We start from the raw sequence: 13,972 nt of genomic DNA on the forward strand, positions 1-13,972 counted from the left end.
TATAATTTTGTTGAAGATATTTGCTGGCCCTTTGAGTTGAAAATCTTTATTCTCATCTACTCCTATTCTCCATAGGTTTGGCCTTCTCATTGTGTCCTGGATTTCCTGGATGTTTGAGTTAGAATCTTTTTGCATTTTGCATTTTCTTTGATTGTTGTGCTGATGTGCCTTTTTTCCACTGGATGATTTTAGCTCCCTTGTCAAAGATCAAGTGACCATAGGTGTGTGGGTTCATTTCTGATCTACCTGTCTGTCGCTGTATCAGTACCATGCAGTTTTTATCACAATTGCTCTGTAGTACAGCTTGAGGTTGGGGATTGTGATTCCACCAGAGTTTCTTTTATTGTTGAGAATAGTTTTTGCTATCATAGGATTTTTGTTATTCCAGATGAATTTGTCAATTGCTTTTTCTAACTCTGTGAATAATTGAGTTGGACTTTTGATGGAGATTGCATTGAATCTGTAGATTGCTTTCGGCAAGATAGTCATTTTGGCTATATTGATCCTGCCAATCCATGACCATAGGAAAATTTTCCATCTTCTGAGACCTTCAATGATTTCTCTCTTCAGAGACTTGAAATTCTTATCATACAGATCTTTCATTTCCTTAGTTAGAATCACACCAAGGTATTTTATATTATTTGTGACTAATTTGAAGGGTGTTATTTCCTCAATTTCTTTCTCAGCCTGTATATGCTTTGTGTAGAGAAAGGCCACTGATTTGTTTGAGTAAATTTTACATCCAGCTGCTGCACTGAAGCTGTTTATCAGGTTTAGGAGTTCTCTCATGGAATTTTTGGGGTCACTTATATATACTACCATATCATCTGGAAATAGTGATATTTTGACTTCTTTCTTTCCAATTTGTATTCCTTTGATCTCCTTTTGTTGTCTAATTACTCTGGCTAGGACTTCAAGTATTATATTGAATAGGTAGGGAGAAAGTGGGCAGCCTTTTCCAATTCCTGATTTTAATGGGATACTTCCATTTTCTCACCATTTAGTTTGATGTTGTCTACTGGTTTGCTGTATATTGCTTTTTATTATGTTTAGATGTGGGCCTTGAATTCCTCATCTTTCCAAGACTTTTATCATGAAGGGGTGTTTGACTTTGTTGAATGCTTTCTCAGCATCTAATGAGATGATCATGTGGGTTTTGTCTTTGAGTTGGTTTATATAGTGGACTATGATGATAGATTTCTGTATATTGAACCATCCTTATATCATGATGGATGATCATTTTGATGTGTTTTTAGATTCAGTTTGTGAGAATTTTATGGAGTATTTTTGCATAGATATTCATAAGGGAAATTGGTCTGAGTTTCTCTTTCTTTGTTTGGTCTTTGTGTGGTTAAGGTATCAGAGTAATTGTGGCATCAAAGAATGAATTGGGTAGAGTACCTTCTGTTTCTATTTTTTGGAATAGTTTGTGGAGATTTCAATTAGGTCTCCTTTGAAGGTGATAGAACTCTGCACTAAACCCATCTGGTCCTGGGCCCTAAGTTAGATTATTTTCTGCTGTTCTCTCCTGTTGGGTAAATTTGCTTCCTTTTTTTCTCCAGCTTTTAGGTGTGCTGTCAATCTGCTAGTGTATTGTTTGCACCAGCTTCTTTTCAGAGGCACTCAGAACTATGAGTTTTCCTCTTAGGACTGCTTGCTTGCTTGCTCTCTCTCTCTCTCTTTTCTTTCTTTCTTTCTTTCTTTCTTTCTTTCTTTCTTTCTTTCTTTCTTTCCTTCCTTCCTTCCTTCCTTCCTTCGTTCCTTCCTTCCTTCCTTCCTTCGTTCCTTCCTTCCTTCCTTCTTTCCTTCCTTCCTTCTTTCTTTCTTTCTTTCTTTTTTTCTTTCTTTCTTTCTTTCTTTCTTTCTTTCTTTCTTTCTTTCTTTCTTTCTGGTTATTACTGATGGGTTCTATTGTTTTAGACTCAGTAATATCATGTTAAAAATACTTCTCTCCAGATTGAATTCTTTTTTAAAAAATGTATTGGTAGATATTTTCTTCATTTACATTTCAAATGCTATCCCCAAAATTCCCTATACTCTCCCCCAACTCTGCTCCCCTACCCACCCACTCCTACTTCTTGGCCTTCTTGGGTTACCTCACTCTTCTACAGACATGAGTTCTGGGGGTACTGGTTAGTTCATACTGGTTGTTCCACTTATAGGGTTACAGACCCCTTCAGCTCCTTGGGTACTTTCTCTAGCTCCTCCATTGGGGTCCCTGTGTTCCATTCAATAGATAACTGTGAGCATCCACTTCTGTGTTTGCCAGGCACTAGCATAGCCTCATAAGAGACAGCTATATCAGGGTCCTGTCAGCAAAATCTTGCTGGCATATATATTAGTGTTTGTGTTTGGTGGCTGATTATGGGATGGATCCCCGGGTGCAGTAGCCTCTGGATGGTCCATCTTTTCATCTTTGCTCCAAACTTTGTCTCTGTAACTCCTTCCATGGGTATTTTGATCTCTATTCTAAGGAGGAATAAAGTATCCACACATTGGTCTTCCTTCTTGATTTTTCTTGTGTTTTGCAAAGTGTATCTTGGGTGTTCTAAGTTTCTGGGCTAATATCCACTTATCAGTGAGTGCATATCAAGTGAGTTCTTTTGTGATTGGGTTACCTCACTCAGGATGATATCATCCAGATAAATCCATTTGCCTAAGAATTTCATAAATTCATTGTTTTTACTAGCTGAGTAGTACTCCATTGTGTAAATGTACCACATTTTCTGTATCCATTCCTCTGTTGAGGGACATCTGGGTTCTTTCCAGCTTCTGGCTATTATAAATAGGGCTGCTATGAACATAGTGGGGCAAGTTTCCTTCTTACCAGTTGGAACATCTTCTGGGTATATGCCCAGGAGAGGTATTGCTGGATCTTCCGTTTGTACTATGTCTAATTTTCTAAGGAACCGCCAGACTGATTTCCAGAGTTGGTTGTATCAGCTTGCAATCTCACCAACAATGGAGGAGTGTTCCTCTTTCTCCACATCCTCGCCAGCATCTGCTGTCACCTGAATTTTTGATCTTAGCCATTCTGACTGGTGTGAGGTGGAATCTCAGGGTTGTTTTGATTTGCATTTCCCTGATGATTAAGGATTTTGAACATTTTTTCAAGTGCTTCTCAGCCCTTCTGTATTCCTCAGTTGAGAATTCTTTGTTTAGCTCTGTACTCCATTTTTAATGTGGTTATTTGAATCTGGAGTCCAGCTTCTTAAGCTCTTTGTATATATTGGATATTAGTCCCCTATCAGTTTTAGGATTGGTAAAAATACTTTCCTACTCTGTTGGTGTACTTTTTGTCTTATTGACAGTATATTTGCCTTACAGAAGCTTTGCAATTTTAGGAGGTCCCTTTTGTAGATTCTTGATCTTACAGTATAAGCCATTGCTCTTCTGTTCAGGAAGTTTTCCCCTGTGCCCATATCTTCAAGGTTTTCCCCCACTTTTTCCTCTAAAATTTTTAGTGGCTCTGGCTTTATGTGGAGTTTTTTGATCCACTTAGACTTGAGAGCTTTGTACAAGGAGATAAGAATGGATCAATTTGCATTCTTCTACATGATAACTGCCAGTTGTGCCAGAACCTTTTGTTGAAAATACTGTCTTTTTCCACTGGATGGTTTTAGCTCCCTTGTAAAAGATCAAGTGACCATAGGTGTGTAGGTTCATTTCTGGGTCTTTAATTTCTTTCTATATTTCTTCCTTGACCAAGATATCATTGAGTAGAGTGTTATCCATCTTCCATGTGAATGTTGGCTTTCTATTATTTATGTTGTTATTGAAGATCAGCCTTAGTCCATGGAGATTTGATAGGATGCATGGGATAATTTCAATATTTTTTATCTGTTGAGGCCTGTTTTGTGACCAATTATACGGTCAATTTTCGAGAAGGAACCATGAGCCTCTGGGAAGAAGGTGTATCCTTTTGCTTTAGGATCAAATGTTCTATAGATATCTGTTAAATCCATGTGTTTCATAACCTCTGTTAGTTTCACTGTGCCTCTATTTAATTTCTGTTTCTAGGATCTGTCCATTGATGAGAGTGGTGTGTTGAATTTTCCCACTATTATTGTGTGAGGTGTAATGTGTCTTTTGAGTTTTAGCAAAGTTTCTTTAATGAATGTGGATACCCTTATATTTGGAGCATAGATGTGATGTTCAGAATTGAGAGTTCATCTTGGTAAGTATTAACTTTGTTGAGTGAGAAGTGCCTTACTTATCTTTTTTGAGAACATTAGGTTGAAATTTGATTTTATTCAATATTAGAATGGCTACTCCAGTTTGTTTTTTTGGACCTTTTTCTTGGAAAATTGTTTTCCAGCCTTTTACTCTAAGGTAATGTCTGTCTTTGTCCCTGATGTGGGTTTTCTGTATGCAGCAAAAAGTTGGGTCCTGTTTCTGTAATCATTCTATTAGTCTATGTCTTTTTAGTGGAGAATTTTCCATTGATATTTAGAGATAATAAAGAAAAGTCATTGTTGCTCCCTGTTATTTTGTTGTTAAGAGTTGGAATTCTGTTCATGTGGTTTGTTGAAAGATTACTTTCTTGCTGTTTCTCAAGCTTACTTTCCCTCATTGTGTTGGAGTTTTCCCTTTATTATCCTTTGAAGGATATTGTGTAAAATATTGTGTAAATTTGGTTTTGTCATGGAATATCTTAGTTTCTCCATCTATAGTAATTGATAGTTTTGTTGGGTATAGTAGCCTGGGCTGGCATTTACATTCTCTTAGGACCTGTATGACATTAGCTCACAATCTTCTGGCTTTCAAATTCTCTGGGGAGAAGTCAGGTGTAATTCTGATGGGTCTGACTTTATATGTTTCCTGACCTTTTTCCTTTACTGGTTTTAATATTCTTTCTTTGTTTTGTGCATTTGGTGTTTTGATTATTATGTGATGGGAGGAATTTCTTTTCTGGTCTAGTCTATTTGGAGTTCTGTAGGCTTCTTGTATGTTCATGGGCATCTCTTTCTTTAGGTTAGGGAAGTTTTCTTCTATGATTTTGTTGAAGATATTTACTGGCCCTTTAAGTTGGAAATCTTCCTTCTCGTCTATACTTAAGTTTGATCTTCTCATTGTGCCCTTGACTTCCTGGGTGTTTTGTGTTATGATCTTTTTGCATTTCACATTTTCTTTGATTGTTGTGCCAATGTTTTCTATGGTATCTTCTGCACCTGAGATTCTTTCTTTTATCTCTTGTACTCTGTTGGTGATGCTTGCATCATTGGCTCCTGACTTATTTTCTAGGTTTTCTATCTTCAGAGTGGTCTCCCTTTGTGATTTCTTCATAGTTTCTACTTCCATTTTTAGATCCTGGATGGTTTTGTTTAACTCTTTCACCTGTTTGGTTGTGTTTTCCTGTATTTCTTTAAGGGAGTTATTTATTTCCTTCTTAATGTCCCCCTTCATCATCATGAGAAGTGACTTTAGATCAATATCTTACTTTTCTGGTGTGATGGTGTATCCAGGACTTGCTATGGTGGGAGAGTTTTCTGTGATTCTGTGAACCTGAGATTCTAGGTGTGTTGGAATTCTTTGCATTCAAGCTTCCTCTGAGCCCCTGAGATCCTGGTGTGATCAAGCTCCTGTTATCCAGGTATCCAGGAATCCTAAGATCCTGGATGTGTTACAGCACCTGAAAGTGATGTCTTCTCTGGGGACTATGGGGCTGTCTGGTGTGTTTGAAACCAAGGTATACCAGCACTGACCAGAAGGAACCCAAGCTGCTGGTCAGGCTGGGCTTCGATATCCTTGCTCCTGCTGTCATAAGCCAGTCACGATTGGTTTGGAACAGTGATCCTAAGATCCTGGATGTGCTGGGGCACCTGCAGTATGGAGAGTCCTCTGGGGACTGTGGGACTGTCTGCTGAGTTCATGCCCAAGGTGGCCTGGAGCTGGCGCTGACCAGAAGGGACCTGAGCCCCTGCTCAGGCATGTTTTCTGCATCCCTGCTGCTGGCACAGGCCCATTACAATTGGTTTGGAACAGATGTTGCTTTCCACTTACCAGTGATCCTACGATCTTGGGTGTGCTAGAGTGCCCGAGGTGTGAAGAGTCCTCTGGGAACTGTCCACTGAGTTTGCACCCAAGGTGACTCATAGGTGGCCCACAGACTAGAAGGCTCTTCATATATTTTTAAACCAATTTATGTGCATTTTTGTTTTTTTACCTTTTGATGCCATTACTACACACAGGATAACCATTATCAAATGTTTTACAGAACAGCAGCTTTAGAGAGTGGGTTTGGTGGGTTGAGGATAGTCAAGATGGTGTGATGCCTGTATTACATGAAATTCCATGTGCCTAGGTGGTTATTTCTTGTCCTCCATTCTAGATGAATAGTGTTTCTTCAGGATACTCTTGTAACTTTGCTTCATGCTTGAAATATTAAAGATTCCTTGATCCAACTTATTACTGAGTTGGAGACATTTGTTCTATTTATTTCCTGGGGAATTGTGGCCAAAAGCTAGCTACTTTTGCTGTCTTTAATAAGCAAAACTCGAAGAAGATAATGAGCTTAAATGACTTAGTTCTGAGGCAGGAGAAGGTGAGCACTTAATCCTTTAAGCCACATGGTCTCTTTTACAGTCTAGTAACTGTACATATATGTGATAAATGATTATCTATCTATCTATCTATCTATCTATCTATCTATCTATCCATCCCAATGCTCATAGACAATCTGAACTATGTTTCTGATGTTTGTGCACACTTTATTTTTTGTTTTTTCAAGCCAGGTTTTCTGTGTGTAGTCCTGGCTGTCCTGGAACTCACTATGTATCCCAGGCTTGCCTCTAACTCAGAAATATGCATGCCTATGCCTCCCAAATGCTGGGATTAAAGCATGGGCCACCACTGCCCAGCTTGTGCACACTTTCCATTTTAGTGCAATTTTACATCTCTTTGTTAAAATAGTAAATAATTTGATGATCCCAAGAGTACCAGATTCTGTGAGTGTGCTTGTTTATTTGAGTACTGCCCTGTTTTCATGTTTCAGGTTCCTTGAACAGAATTCTGGCATCCAGCAACCAATATGAGCTATTTGTCATTAAATCCCTACCAGTATTTTATCATATCATCCTTCTTTATTATGTATGTGATAGTTTGTATATCCTTGGACCAGGGAGTGGCACCATCTGGAGGTGTGGCCTTGTTAGAATAGGTGTGACCTGGTTGGAATGGGTGTGTCACTGTGGGTGTGGGCATAAGATCCTCACCCTTGTTGCCTGGAAGTCAGTCTTCCACTAGCAGCCTTTGGATGAAGACATAGAACTCTCAGCTCCTCCTGTGCCATGCCTGCCTGGATACTGCCATGCTCCCACCTTGATGATAATGGACTGAACCTCTGAACCTGTAAGCCAGCCCCAGTTAAATGTTGTTTTGTATAAGACTTGCCTTGGTTATGGTGTCTGTTCACAACAGTAAAACCTTAACTAAGACAATGTATCATACACTTGACTCTCTGTAAGTGAAATTTTACTGGAATGCAGTTTCACCTACACTGTCCATACAAACTGACTGTGGAGACATTCATGCACAGTTGAATAATTGTGACAGAAATCACAAGGACCATAACCCTAAAATATTTCCTATCACATTTAAAAGCACAATCTAGAGGGGGTGCAGTTGGCATGGTACAAGAGGCTGCTAAGGGATGAATGCTAGTGTGAGACTAGCCTGGTCTAAGTAATAAGACACTGATTCAAAACCACTGATTCGCTTAATCAGTATATGTATGTATGCACACATGTATGTCCTAGCTTAATCTGTATATATATGTATGCACACATGTATGTCCTAGCTTAATCAGTATATGTATGTATGCACACATGTATGTCCTAGCTTAATCAGTATATGTATGTATGCACACATGTATGTCTTAGCTTAATCTATATATGTATGTATGCACACATGTATGTCCTAGCTTAATCAGTATATGTATGTATGCACACATGTATGTCCTAGCTTAATCAGTACATGTATGTATGCACACATGTATGTCCTAGCTTAATCAGTATATGTATGTATGCACACATATATGTCCTAGCTTAATCAGTACATGTATGTATGCACACATGTATGTCCTAGCTTAATCAGTACATGTATGTATGCACACATGTATGTCCTAGCTCGCTTTCTGTGTTTGTCATAAACACCATGCCCACGCCAAGCACAACGTGGGGAGGAGAGGTTTAATCAGTACATGTATGTATGCACACATGTATGTCCTAGCTTAATCAGTACATGTATGTATGCACACATGTATGTCCTAGCTTAATCAGTACATGTATGTATGCACACATGTATGTCCTAGCTCGCTTTCTGTGTTTGTCATAAACACCATGCCCACGCCAAGCACAACGTGGGGAGGAGAGGTTTAATCAGTACATGTATGTATGCACACATGTATGTCCTAGCTTAATCAGTACATGTATGTATGCACACATGTATGTCCTAGCTTAATCAGTACATGTATGTATGCACACATGTATGTCCTAGCTCGCTTTCTGTGTTTGTGATAAACACCATGCCCAGGCCAAGCACAATGCGGGGAGGAGAGGTTTACATGACTTCCTTGCTTTAACCACAGCTCAGCATGAAAGGAAATCAGGGTAAAAACCTAGAGGTGGGAACTGAAGCAGAGGCTGGCCATGGAGCAATGTTGCTTACTGGCTTGCTCCCTGGGGCTTGCTCTGAGTGTCTTTATGACTCAGGACCACCTGCCCTAGGATGGCACCAACCATAGCGAGCTGGTCTCTGGCCCATCAATCGTTAATGAAAAAACTGCCTTATAGACTTGCCCACTGACCAATCTTTTACAGGCAGTTTTTCAGTCAATGTTCCCTCTTCCCTGGTGACTCTACCTTGTGCCAAATAGAAAAACAACAACAACAACAACAACAACAACAACAACAACAACAACAACAAAAAACCTAACCAGCACAATTGATTTCTTGTCCTTGATACACAAATGCATTTAAAACAGCATTTTTCTTTTTGTCTCCAAGAGTGTGTTAATGCCACAATATAAAACAGAATAATTTTAAAGACTTTAAGAAATTCAAACATTTTGAAAATGTCCAGCTCCTTAAAATCTCCAAAGCCACTCAACTATGGGCTTTTGAAACAACAATAACAACAAGAAGAAGGTACACTCTTTTTCCAAGCTGGAAGGCCCAGGGCATGTTTTCAAGTAGGTCAAGGCAAACTCACAATCCACAAGCTCACTCAAGATGTGGTCTCCCTAGGGCTTAAGCTTATGCATACTTGCATCTCCTGCATTAGGACACTAGATAGATCCCAGATCAAAGACTGGTTCATAGTGGAGGTTTAAATAGTTTGCACATTCTTATTAGTGACTGCACAACATTGAGTCTAATGTGCCTTTGGACTACTGGCAATGTTTTCTCCTTCAGTGCTGGTCTCCATCAGTGTGGGAATGATGGTGGGTTTGAAGAAAGGTTCAAGAAAATATAGTTACTGAGAAGGGAAGAGTATAATACGCATAACAAAGTTTCTTGTGCCTTAGTTCACAATACTGTGTCTAAGTGGTGGCTGAGAACACCCAAGGGAACTCACCAGCTAGACTAAACTTTTGCTGAAAAGTCCTAGCTGCTGTGGTCCTAGCCACATAAAATCACCAACTCAGTTCCCAGGAAAGAGATCTTCAAGGCAGAAATGGAATTATGAGAATTTATCACCTTATCCTTTGACATTCACAGTCACCTTGTTCAGATAACCCAGAGGCTTTCCCTGCTCAGCAAGGCCATGGGAAGACAAAGGGGAAACAGAGCTGCCTTTGTCACCAAGCCTGACCCAGCATGGACCATTAACCAGAGCAGCTGCTGCTCCCCTTCAGAGGCACTGGCTTCTACCTTCCCTCCCTCCTGCCTTCTCCCTCCCTCCTGCTTCCTCCCTTCCTCCTACCAATCCCTCCTGCCCCTCCTTCCTGTCCCTTCCTTCCTCCTGTCCCCTCCCTCCCTCTTGCCCCTCCCTCTTACCCCCTTCCTCCATTCTGCCCTCTCCCTCCTGTCCCCTCCCTTCCTCCTGTACTTCCCTCCTGCCCCCTCCCTCCTGCCCCCTTCCTCTCTCCTGCCCTCTCCCTTCTGCCTCCTCCTTCCCTCCTCTCCCTCCCTCCCTCCTGTCCCCACCCTCCTGTCCCCTCCTTCCCTTCTGCACCCTCCCTCCCTCCCTCCCTCCCTCCTTTACAGGTAACTGTATGAATGAGTACTTCTTCCCACCAGGCCTCCAGTGCAGTTTCCTTACTTCTATTCTCACAATGATGACTTCTTCAGAATCATGGAAAAGTTGAAATCACTTTTGTTGAAGTCATATTTTCCTTTGTCACCCAGAACTGCCTGTTTCCCTCTCCTTCCTTCATTTGCCTCCTCCAGTGGCTTTTTATTATATCTTACTGTCTCTGTCCATTTTTAAAAATTTGTTTTCCTTCCTCCCTCACCTTTCCTTGCTCCCTGCCCTCCCCTCTCTCCCTCCTTCTTTCCTCTTCTCTCCTTTCTTCCCTTCCTTCTTGTATGCCATCTATGTCAAGCATTGGTGGCATGCATATGATTTGGGACACAGACACACACACACACACACACACACACACACACACACACACACACACGCATACACCTTGCATGTATACTGACTTTACCCTCAGCACAGGGCTATGCAGAGGAGGAGTGGAATAAAGGAATCAACACAGGCAATGTAATTAGATATGCACAAAATAGAGGGCAGTGAAAGGAGACCTTCTAGCAGGTGGTAGAAATGAGAGGATGGGCTGTTAGGCCAGCTGGAACCTTGTAAGCAGAAGGGATACTGTGTCCATCCTTGCCCAGTATGTGTAGGAAGCTTCAAGTTTCAATGTTTTGATGAACCATCCAACTGAGTGATCCAGGGATGGGTTAAGAATATCATGAATGCCTATCTAGGCAGTAAGGCCTTGGTGGCGACTGGAGCAAGAAATGTTGATGACTGCAGGAAAGCTAGGCTGCCAGAGAGGAGGGAGAGCAGGCAGGATTTGGAATTCCAGGGCATGGGACTGGATGCTTAGATCCTAGCTTCATTTCTGTTGCTGTGACAAATGCCCTGACCAGGAGCAGATTCAGGAGAAAAGAATTTATATGTTCTATGAGCAATCTCAGGTTACAGTCCATCATTCTGGGGAAACTAAGGCAGGGACTTAAGAGGCTGGTCACACCACAAACACAGCAAAGAGCTGAGAGCAGCAAACGTATCCATGGGACCCGCTTGCTACTTCTGTGCCCTAGAGCTTTCTTCTGTCTCATGTCTTTCCCATCTTGATTAAGAATAGATGTGCACATCTCGTCTACTCCATTTGCTCCAGAAGGCTTTCCAGGAAGCTGAAGCTCAGTACTCACTGCCTTCCATAGCATAGTGAGTAGGGCCTGGGTTCTAGCTCCTGACTCATGCATTACTCACTTCTGTCCTCCAGGGAGAATATGACATCCTTAGATCTTGATCTTTCCCTCAACACTGTGCACCATCCTGTCTAGAGCCCCCATGAGATGCCATGTGTCTGTAATAAACCATAAGTCTGAATCAGAGATGGACAACAGGCAGGAAGCCCCAGGTTCAGCATAACATACATTTTCTTAGTTTTCATATCACTACTCCAACTTCTCTTCTCACCCTCCTCCTCCTCTTCTTTTTCTGAGACATGTTTTCCCTATGTAGCCCTGGTTGTCTTGGAACTCACCTTGTAGACCAGGTGAGTTATAAAGCGTTCTGTCTCTCCCTGTCTTTCAAGTGTTGGGATTAAAGGCATGTGCCACCACTGCCTGGGTATTTTTTTTTTTTTCATCAGATCATGTTTCTTTAAAATCAAAGCTCATACCAAGCTTTCTGAAAGTTCTGATTTTGATGAGGTATAAACTTAGGACTCATTTCAATGGGAGACAGATACATCAATTTAACCTCCCACATCTTATTCAGGATTTCACACCCATGTGAACAGCAGTACTCACTCACTCACTCACTCACTCACTCACTCACTCACTCACTCACTCATTCATTTCCTTGAGATACACTCACTCTACTGCTTAAAGCTCACACTCCTGGATTTGAAGATCAAAGATCAAGCCTTTGGTATCCTGCCACTCTCCAGGAGATGGCATTTAATCACACCAGTTTTTGGATCTCCCTGGTTCCCAGAGGCCACCCCTATCCAGGGCCCAGCTCTGTCTGGCACCTGAGACACCTCAGGACTCTCAGCAAACCTTGCTGAAGTGGTATCCTGGCCTTTTTTATTGCCCTGGCTCTCCTTCCTTCCCCACCTGCACACTGACACTCTCTGTACCAACCTTAGGCTGCCCTCCCTGCATGGACTCACCTGGCTCTGCTTCTCAAGATCCTCCTGTCATCTGAGCTTTCCCAGACACCTTCTGTTCAGTTCCCTTACCTTCACCCATAGGTACATCACACTTAGACCTGTGTGTGAGCACTTCCCTTACTCCAAGACCACAGAATGCAGGGGAAAGGAAAAGAGGCTTACTTTGAACTGGGCTGCTGCCATTCTTTCTGGTCCTTTACTGCCCCCTTGTGATGATTTGCCTGTAGGAACTCTTGTGTGTTGTCACTCTAACTGCCACCAAGCACTCTGTCCAGGTTGATTAAGGAAGGAGATCTTTGTTATCCAAAGCATTCTAAGGCTTTATCGAGCCAGATACACAAACCAGTTCACTCTCCTTTCGTTCCACTCACCCTTGCTAGAGCTTGGGAGGCTGCTTTCCTCTGAGAAACTGGCTCAGTGGATCAAGAAGGGATTTCAAGTAGGCTAAACATCAAGATGGAAGATCCATTCATTCCCCACCAGTCCCATTTTCTTCTGAGCTAACAGAACAGGCCTGGGGAGGGTGTTCAGTTCCCCCAGGGCAGATGGATGCTCACTCTCTGCAAGGTGCCTGGGTTGTATGTGCTGCAGCCGTCAGCTGCCCACAGCCTGGATGTCCAGTGGTGAACTCCACTTGAGCCCTTGCAGGGATTCCTGAGGATTTCCCCTTCCCTTTACAGAGTGCATGCTGCAGCTACATCCTCACTGACTGTCCTCCAACACAAAGAATTTAGGGATGCAGGAGTCAAAACACAAATGTATAACAAACTGTGGTTTAGAGATCTGCCCTGAAATTTACTTTCATTTCCAGAAACAGGCAACTTCTCCTTTTATACCATAGAACATTGTCCAGTTACCTGAATTAAAGGTTTCTTGATATGACAGGGGCAAGGAAAGACAGATTGTCTCTGTGTTAATGAGAAACAAAGTGGTCTTCCTACTCTGTTACTAGCCTGTGTGAAATGGTGCTGCTCTCTCTCTCTCTCTCTCTCTCTCTCTCTCTCTCTTTCTCTCTCTCTCTCTCTCTCTCTCTCTCTCTCTCTCTCTCTCTCTCTCTCTCCCAACTCTGTCTATTGTAGTGATCAGGACTCTTAGGTTTGGTTTGCTGTATAGAACTTCGGCATGGTTTGCCTCCTGACTGTGGTATGGGAGCTCAGTTCTAATCTATCCACATTACATCCCATAAACAGTACTTAATATGGGATAAGAAAGAAATTTCGATGCTGGGTGAGATTTTACTTCTGTCTGTGATATCATATGACAGGCAGGTGACTTAACTGTCTATAAACCAGTTCCATGGAATCTGAAACTCTCTTCTGCCCTCTGAGGGTACCAGACATGTATCTACTAAGTACAAAGACATATATGCTGTCAAAACACCCGTATACACAGAAGCAGACAGATAGATAATGGATGGATTGATGGATTGACAGGCAGAAAGACAGGCAGACAGATAGAAATGGGAGGGGTAGAAATTGAGGCTACAGTCGGCATTCCCAGGTGTTACAAGAGACAGGTAATTTTGTTCCCTCTACATGGTGCCCCCACACCTCGTTCAGTTTGGGACTGTCTGATGGAATAGACTGGGCTTCTTTCAGATGTGGGAGTTGAGGTAAG

This window comes from Mus musculus, chromosome 3 (genome assembly GCF_000001635.26).
Source record: "Mus musculus strain C57BL/6J chromosome 3, GRCm38.p6 C57BL/6J".
Classification (NCBI taxonomy): Eukaryota; Metazoa; Chordata; class Mammalia; order Rodentia; family Muridae; genus Mus; species Mus musculus.